Raw genomic sequence first — 8,137 nt, 5'->3', positions numbered from 1 at the left:
ATAAATAATGTAGTAAACACTGTTTGTTATCATCTAAGAAATATTGCTTTAATAAAAAAGTACCTGTACTGTAACTCCATCTATTACAATCTACCAAAAATACAACTTAAGAAATTACAAAACATAATAAACAGAGGAGCAAGACATAAAAGGCGTCCCATCCAGAGAAAATATCACTCCTATATCAATTGATCTACATTGGCTGCCGATTAAAGCAAGAATTGAATTTGAAATATGTACAACAACCCACCAAACTATCAGAACCGATCGTCCAAAATATCTAAGAGAATCGCTACATGTTGTGCAACCAACAAATCGTGTTAACACGAGAATAGTTACAGATGGTTTTAAACAATCAGAACCTAGATACATGCCTACTGTGAGCCCCAGAGCCTTTAAATATGCAGCCAGAGACTATACAATGGGCTCCCACGAGACATCCGAATAATTGAAGATATTAAGGTTTTCAAGAGGAAACTGAAGACCTTCTTATTTTAGGAGTGTTTTGACAGTGCTGATCAAACAGTAAGCAAACAATACGCATTATGAAATGTTAATTACTCCCGAATGAACATCACAAAACAACCACAGAGGTCCTGGAGAGAGTAGGGTTCCCCTATTGTACAGGACCAAGTAAGCAGCCCTTAAAGTAAAGTAAAGTATTATTCAGTCGTATTTCAAATAAACGTGGCACAAATTTTGCCACTTTTTCGATATAGTTTCTCAGGTTAGCAATGAACATTCATTAATTGGCTTTTGTCAGAAAGTATCCCCTGCAGCCAGTTAATGGTAGTATAAGGACAGTGAGACGAGCTATCACCAACAACTGACAGTTTATTCAAACAGGTGCGAGAATATAATACAAGGTGCGGACGGAAATGTAGCATGCGCTGGCGCCAATCGTGCTTGAACCAACCACCACAAAAAGTGTGTTTCTTCACACGTACAAATACTCGAAATACAAATCAATGAAATAATGTAACGAAATGAGAAATACATGAAATTGTAGCTCTGAGGAAGCAGAACAAATATATACAATTAGCCACAGTGTGGCAAAAGGAGAATTCAAATGAAATGGAGAATTCGATGAGAATGCTGAATGACGGAGGGAGCGATGTCCTCACAAGTACTCCCCCCCAAGACATCAGACGGCGTAGAAGGCTGATGAGGCTAGTCTTCGTATCGTTTCGGGCATCGGAGGGTTCCTCTTGTTTTTGAACGAAGGGGCGCGTCAGTGGTCGACGTATGGATCGCTACCTCTTGTCGTCGTTTGTTGCTCTTCTTCTCATTGGGTGCCTTGTTTTGAGGTGGCACTCTGGATCTGCCAGGTCCCGCGGAGGCAGTGTCGCTTCCTTCGAGAAACGCCGGTTTTACGAGGTCTATTGAGACCCAGTCCTCTTGGCCGTGCACGTCGAGAAGGAAGGCTTTCGTCGTTTTACTGATGACTCGGTAGGGGCCACGATAGGGTCTGGTCAGCGGTTGTCGATGAGCGTCGATGCGGACGAAAACATATTCGCAGTTGTCCAGGTTCCTCAGCTTGAAATGCTTAGTTCTGTCCTGGTAAGTTTTAAGGCAAGGTCTGAACTTCCTGGCAATGTCCCTAAGATGATCCAGCTGCATGTCGTCGGTTGATGTGGGGAAGAATTCGCCGGGAACTGTGAGCACCTCTCCGTAAACCTTTTCAGCGGGCGGTGGCTCGCCATCTGCGCAAGGGGAGGTGCGAAGGCCGAGAAGTACCCAAGGAAGTCATGATTTCCAGTCCGCGTCGGTGCAGCTTGCCATCAGGGACGCCTTGAGGGCGCGATGAGTTCGTTCGACCATGCCGTTTGCTGCAGGGTTGTATGCCGTGGTGCTGTGGAGTGTCGTTCCCATCAGGTTTGGCAGAGCGAGCCATATCTCTGACAGGAAAGCGGGGCCTCTGTCTGTCGTGATGTCGTCAGGAACGCCAAATCTGCTCACCCAACTCGACAAAAGGGCTTCGGCGCATGCTTGGGTCATAGCTTCGGTCATCGGTGATGCTTCCAACCACCTCGTGGAGCGATCGATGATTGTCAGCAGGTAGCGAGCAGATCCCGAAGGCGGCAAAGGTCCCACGACGTTGATGTGGATGTGACCAAAACGCCTTTTCGGTTGGGGAAATTCACCTATCCCCGATTCGGTGTGACGGCTGATCTTGCTTGTCTGGCAATTGATGCATGTCTTTACCCATTCCCAGGCGTCCTTCTTGATCCCTGGCCAGATGAACTTCTCCGACAGGAGGCGAGCAGTGGTGCGCCCCGAGGGGTGTGAAAGTCCATGGATGATGGCGAATATCTTCCTTCTGCAGGAAGTGGGAATCCAGGGACGTGGGCGGCCGCTGCTGGTGTCGCAGAGGATGGTTGCTCCTGCCGGCCCGAGGGGAATTGCTGTTATCTTGAGCGCAGATGGCCCCATCAGGTGATCCTGTGCCTCTTGGTCGTTGCGCTGCTTGGATGCAAGGTCGGCGTAGTCAATTCCCAGGTGGATTGCGTCGATTTCAATCCTTGAAAGGGCGTCTGCGACTGAGTTTTTCTTTCCAGGAACGTAGCTTATGGTGCACCCGAATTCGGCGATTGCTGCGAGATGGCGTTGTTGTCAGGAGGAACATGCATCTGTCGATTTTGTGAAGGCGTGTACGAGGGGTTGATGGTCCATCGCTTTAGTGAAGGGTGTGCCCTCCAGGATGTGCCTGAAGTGGCGGACGGCGAGGTAGACGGCAAGTAGCTCCCCGTTGAAGGTGCCCTATCTTGTTTCGGTGGGTTTCAGCTTCCTGCTGAAGAATGCCAACGGTCGTGGAGAACCATCGACGAGCTGTTCTAGCACAGCTCCACAGGCAACGTTGCTGGTGTCGGTCATCAGTCGCAGAGGGGCGTTGTCGTCGAAGTAAGCCAGGGTGGTGGCGTTTGCGAGGGCGTCCTTTGTCCTGGTGAATGCGTGTTGTTGTGGGGAACCCACTCAAGTTTCTTCGCCTTTCCCTTCAGGACGTCGTCGAGGGAGGTCAGGGTCTGTGTGATGTTGGGGATGAAGCGCCTGTAGTAATTGACCATCCCCAGGAACTCCTGAAGTTGGCGGGTGGTTGTAGGTAACGGGAACTTCCTGATGGCGTCCACCTTGGTTGTCATGGGTTTTACCCCACTCGAGGACATGCGATGACCGAGAAAGTCCACTCCTTCAGCGCCGAACGTGCATTTATCGAAACGTTCAACCAGGCCATTCTCCTGCAGGCGTTTGAGAACGGCGCAGACGTGCCTCCGGGGTTCCTCCTTGGTCCTTGAAAATATCAGGATGTCGTTGACGTAGCAGATGCAGAATGGTAGGTCACCCAGGATGCTATCCATTAGGCATTGGAAGGTCGGCCCCGCATTACGTAGACCGAAGGTTGAGTATGCGAAGGTGTAGGATCCGAAAGGTGTCACAATGGCAGTCTTCGGAATGTCCTTTGGAAATACGGGGACCTGGAAGTAAGACTTAAGAAGGTCCATCTTGGTGAAGTGTTTCGCGCCATGCAACGCATTCGTCAGGTCCTGCATGTTGGGCAGAGGGTAGTGGTCAGGCATTGTGATGAGGTTGAGGCGCCTGTAGTTGCTGAAAGGTCTCCAGATCCTGTCAGGCTTATTAACCATGTGGAGGGGAGATGCCCAGGGGCTCGATGCTTTCTTACAGATACCCATGCATTCCATGTCCTCAAAGGCACGTTTGGCGTCCCTCAGCTTCTGGGGCGGGAGGCGGAGGAATTTGGCGTGTGTAGGAGGTCCCGTCATCGTGATGTGGTGGTAGATCCCGTGCTTGGAGGGGGATCCCGGCGATTGGCGGAGCTCGGGCTTGAAAACGTCAGGAAATTCTTGCAGAAGGTCAGCGTAGGGCTGCATCATTACGGCAGATACGGATATTGTGGCAGGACCGGCACTAAGGGCGCGGAACCAGCAGGTTCCTGTGTCAATGAGGCGTTCCCCTGCAACGTTGACGAGTAGTCCGTGTTGAGTGAGGAAATCTGCACCGAGGAAGAGGCGACTGACGTCAGTGATGGAGAAGGGCCAGGAATACGCACAGCCCATGATAGATATCTTCTGGACCCTAGTCCCATAACACCGTATGGGAGACCCGTTGGCGGCGACGAGCGAGGGGGCATCTTTGCTGGGACCACGGTCAAGGTCGGCTTGTGACGGCGGGAACGTTGACTGCATGCATAGCGCCATATGTCTACGGTTGGAGACGGTGTCGAGGATATAAAAACCATTCTTGCTTTGGTTTCCTGCAGCTGCGATGGTGGTAGGTGGTTTCTTCTGGCTTCATCTTTTAGGGAAATTGTATGGTGCCCTACATTTCCTGGCGTCGCTGCCGAACTGCTGATGATAGAAACACCACGCTGGATTAGGCCTAGGGCTCGGACATGACGGTTGCGGTGGTTTCCTCCTTGCCAGAGCGTTGATCTTGTCCTCTTCGTTAGGAGGCGTTGCTGAAGAGTCTATGGAAGAGCAGCTGAAAGAGGAGAACGAAGACGATACTGATGATGCCCCGAGGCGGGATGCTTTGGAAGCCTCGTGGAGCTTCTGAGCCTTCGACAGGAGTTCGTTCATCGGAAGCTTGTCGGCGTCCGTCAATTGAGCCCTCACGTCCTGCGGCAGGCGTCGAAGGAAAATCTCGCGAGATAGGCTAATCTCGCGCCGTCGGCCGTTGCTGTCGGTCTCGGGAAGCATTAGCAGGCCGGTCAACTCGTCCCACGCCTCGACAGGAGAGGTGTCACCCATGGGTTTGCCGGCAAGATCCAGGACCTTCTGTGCCCTTGCTGAAACAGAGAGTGAGTAGATACCGATTAGTTTCATTCTCAGGTCGTCGTAGGAAACTTGGCCAGCCTTGGCGTTGAGCCATGGGGAAATCTTGTCGAATACCTCCTCTGGGATGGAGGTGAGAACGATGTCAGCCTTGGTGCAGGAGTCGCTGAGCCTAGCGACTCGGAGGAGTACGTCTGCTCTCAGGAACCAGGAAGCGGTGTTGTGTTGAGAAAACGGCGGCAGTTTGACTTTGGGCGTGGAGGCGAGGCCGTTGGGCGTGATGGGCTGGTTGAATACGCCATTGTGGTCAGTCGACGAGGTGAGAAGCTGAGATGTCGGATAAGCTCATCCTACTGCCTTACAAACACACCGAGGTGTGGGAACACCAAAGGCCGAAGCTCATGCCAAAGGTAATGGAGTAAAAGAAGGTAGCATGGCCGTAGTGAGTCCATTAATGGCAAAGCCAAAACCGCTGATGCTACTTCAACTCCGGGGTCACCAGTTATAAGGACAGTGAGACGAGCTATCACCAACAACTGACAGTTTATTCAAACAGGTGCGAGAATATAATACAAGGTGCTGACGGAAATGTAGCATGCGCGCTGGCACCAATCGTGCTTGAACCAACCGCCACAAAAAGTGTGTTTCTTCACACATACAAATACTCGAAATACAAATCAATGAAATAATGTAACGAAATGAGAAATACATGAAATTGTAGCTCTGAGAGAGCAGAAAAAATATATACAATTAGCCACAGTGTGGTGAAAGGAGAATTCAAATGAAATGGAGAATTCGATGAGAATGCTGAACGAGGGAGGGAGCGATGTCCTTACAGCAGTGTAAAATATCGTCTTACCCGCTGTGTTTATTCCCCCCGGACTCTTTTCTGATAATTGTAACTTTATTATTTGTTCCACGCAGTGGATTTTTGTATCACGATGTTGCACTCTTTGAGAGCTTTATTTTAATATGTAATACTGTATATTTCCTTAGGCTACCGCCTTGGTATTTGTAAATTTATTTTGAATGAAAGCACAATGATTTTGGCGGTAGGAAATGTTTCCCTCCCGGGCTACTTTTCCGTCCGCACTCTGTAATATAGTGACCATTGCAAGTTCAGTAAATAGTCAGTCTCTCTCTGTGCGTCTTCTTGTCCTCACAACTGGTGACCCCGGAGTAATGTTGGTAATACATAGCAGTTTTGGCTTGCCATTAACGGACTAATTACAGCTGTTACCTTAGTATATCTCCTTTTGCCATTAACGTTTAACGACGTCTTTTGGCTTTATCCCACTTCAGTTTTGTGAGGCAGCAACGATGAGTATATCTGATATAACCAGCTCACGCCCTTGGCCTGATGCATCAACCGACCACGACGAAACCACCCAGCCCATCGCACCTAGCAACCACTTAGCTGCGCCCAAAGTCAAGCTGCCACTGTTCTCACAGCACAACACCGCCTCCTGGTTCCTGAAGGCGGATGTACTCTTTAGGGTGGCCAAGTTAAACGGCCCCTGTGCCATAGCTGACATTGTCCTGACCTCCATCCCTGAGATCTCCCCATGGCACAACGCTCACTCCGGTCAGGTATCCTACGACGACCTACGAACCAAACTAATGAATACATACTCACTTTCTGTCTTGGCAAGGACACAGAAGGTCCTTGATCTCAGCAATATACCCATGGGCGACACGTCTCCCGTAGAAGCATGGGATGAACTGTTTGGACTTCTCATCCTGGCCGAGACCGATGTCAGTGGACAATGACGAGAGATAAGCCTTTCTCGCGAAATATTCCTTCGACGCCTTCCGCAGGATGTGAGAGCCCAGCTCACCGATACCGACACCCTGCCAATGACCAACCTCCTGTCAAGGGCACAGAAGTTGTACGAAGCATCCAAGGCCTCCCACCTTGGCGCATCATCCTCCTTCAGCTGCTCATCTCTCGACTCCTTGGCGGCGCCCTCTGTTGACAACGACGAAATCCTCGCCCTGATGAAGAAGAAACCTCCGCAGCCGATGCAGAAGAACCATAGACCAAACCCTACTTAGTGTTTCTACCACCAGCAGTTTTGGAGCAATGCAATGAAGTGCAGGGACCCCTGCAAGTTCCCGATGAAATTTCGACGCCAGCCACCGCCGACATCAACCGTCGCCACAGTAGCAGAACACAGCAAGATCAGATTCTACATCTTCGACGCCGTATCCAACCGTAGGCTTATGGTTGATACTAGTGTGTGCAATCAACATTTCCTCCCTCACAGGCCGACCTAAACCAAGCGCCTAGCAGTGATGCTCCCTCATTCATCGCCGCCAATAGATCTCCCATACGATGTTGTGGGACTAGGGTGCTTAAAATCTCAGTTATGGGCCGATTTTACTTTTGGCCCTTCACCATTGCCGACGTCAAACACCCCCTCCTTGGTGCAGACTTCCTTGCCCACCATGGCCTACTAGTTGACTTTGCCGGGAAACGCCTCATCGACACCGGGACATGCCGAACCCGCCTGCGAGCTGGTATGGGTATCACACCCATCTCCGCCGTCATAGCGCAGCCCTACGCCGCCCTTCTTCAGGAGTTCCCCAACGTTTTCAAACCGGAACTTCAACAGTCGGGGGGATCTCCCTCCAAGCACGGGGTCTACTACCACATCAACACAACGGGACCTCCCACGCATGCCAAGTTCCGCCGCCTCCCGCCGCAGAAGCTGAGAGATGCTAAACGTGCCTTCGAAGACACGGAATGGATGGGCATATGCAAGAAGACTTCTAACCCTTAGGGTCTCCGCTCCGCATGGTAAAGAAACATGACGGGACATGGAGGCCCTGCAGTGACCACCGGCGCCTTAACCTCATCACAACTCCAGACCACTACCCTCTGCCGAACATGCAAGACCTCACCAGCGCCCTTCATGGGGCAAAAAGTTTTACTAAAATGGACCTTCTTAAATCATACTTTCAGGTTCCTGTGTTCCCAGAGGACGTGCCTAAGACCACCATCATAATGCCGTTTGGCTCCTACACCTCATGTTCAACCTTCGGCCTACGCAACGCAGGGGCCACGTTTCAACGATTGATGGACAGCATCCTGGGGGACCTGCCGTTCTGCGTCTTCTACTTGGATGACATCTTAATCTTCTCCAGGATGAAAGAGGAACACTGGAGACACGTCTGCGCTGTGCTGAAACGCCTTCAGGAGAACGGGTTGATCGTGCGCTTCGACAAGTGTACATTCAGCGCCGAGAGGGTGGACTTCCTCGGACATCAAATATCCGCTGCGGGCATGAGGCCCACATCGACCAAAGTGGACGCCATGAAAACCTTCAAAACCCCAATGACCATCC

At 50.9% G+C, this 8,137-nt stretch overlaps 1 pseudogene; it reads right to left on the bottom strand.

The window, feature by feature from the left end:
• Window positions 1-1,362: 1,362 nt before the first annotated feature.
• Window positions 1,363-4,214, bottom strand: LOC137639542 (uncharacterized; annotated as a pseudogene).
• Window positions 4,215-8,137: the final 3,923 nt, after the last annotated feature.

The sequence above is a fragment of the Palaemon carinicauda genome, chromosome 4 (assembly GCF_036898095.1).
Source record: "Palaemon carinicauda isolate YSFRI2023 chromosome 4, ASM3689809v2, whole genome shotgun sequence".
Taxonomy (NCBI): Eukaryota; Metazoa; Arthropoda; class Malacostraca; order Decapoda; family Palaemonidae; genus Palaemon; species Palaemon carinicauda.
Note: the sequence above shows the minus strand (reverse complement) of the source record. Positions and strands in the feature narration are given on the sequence as shown.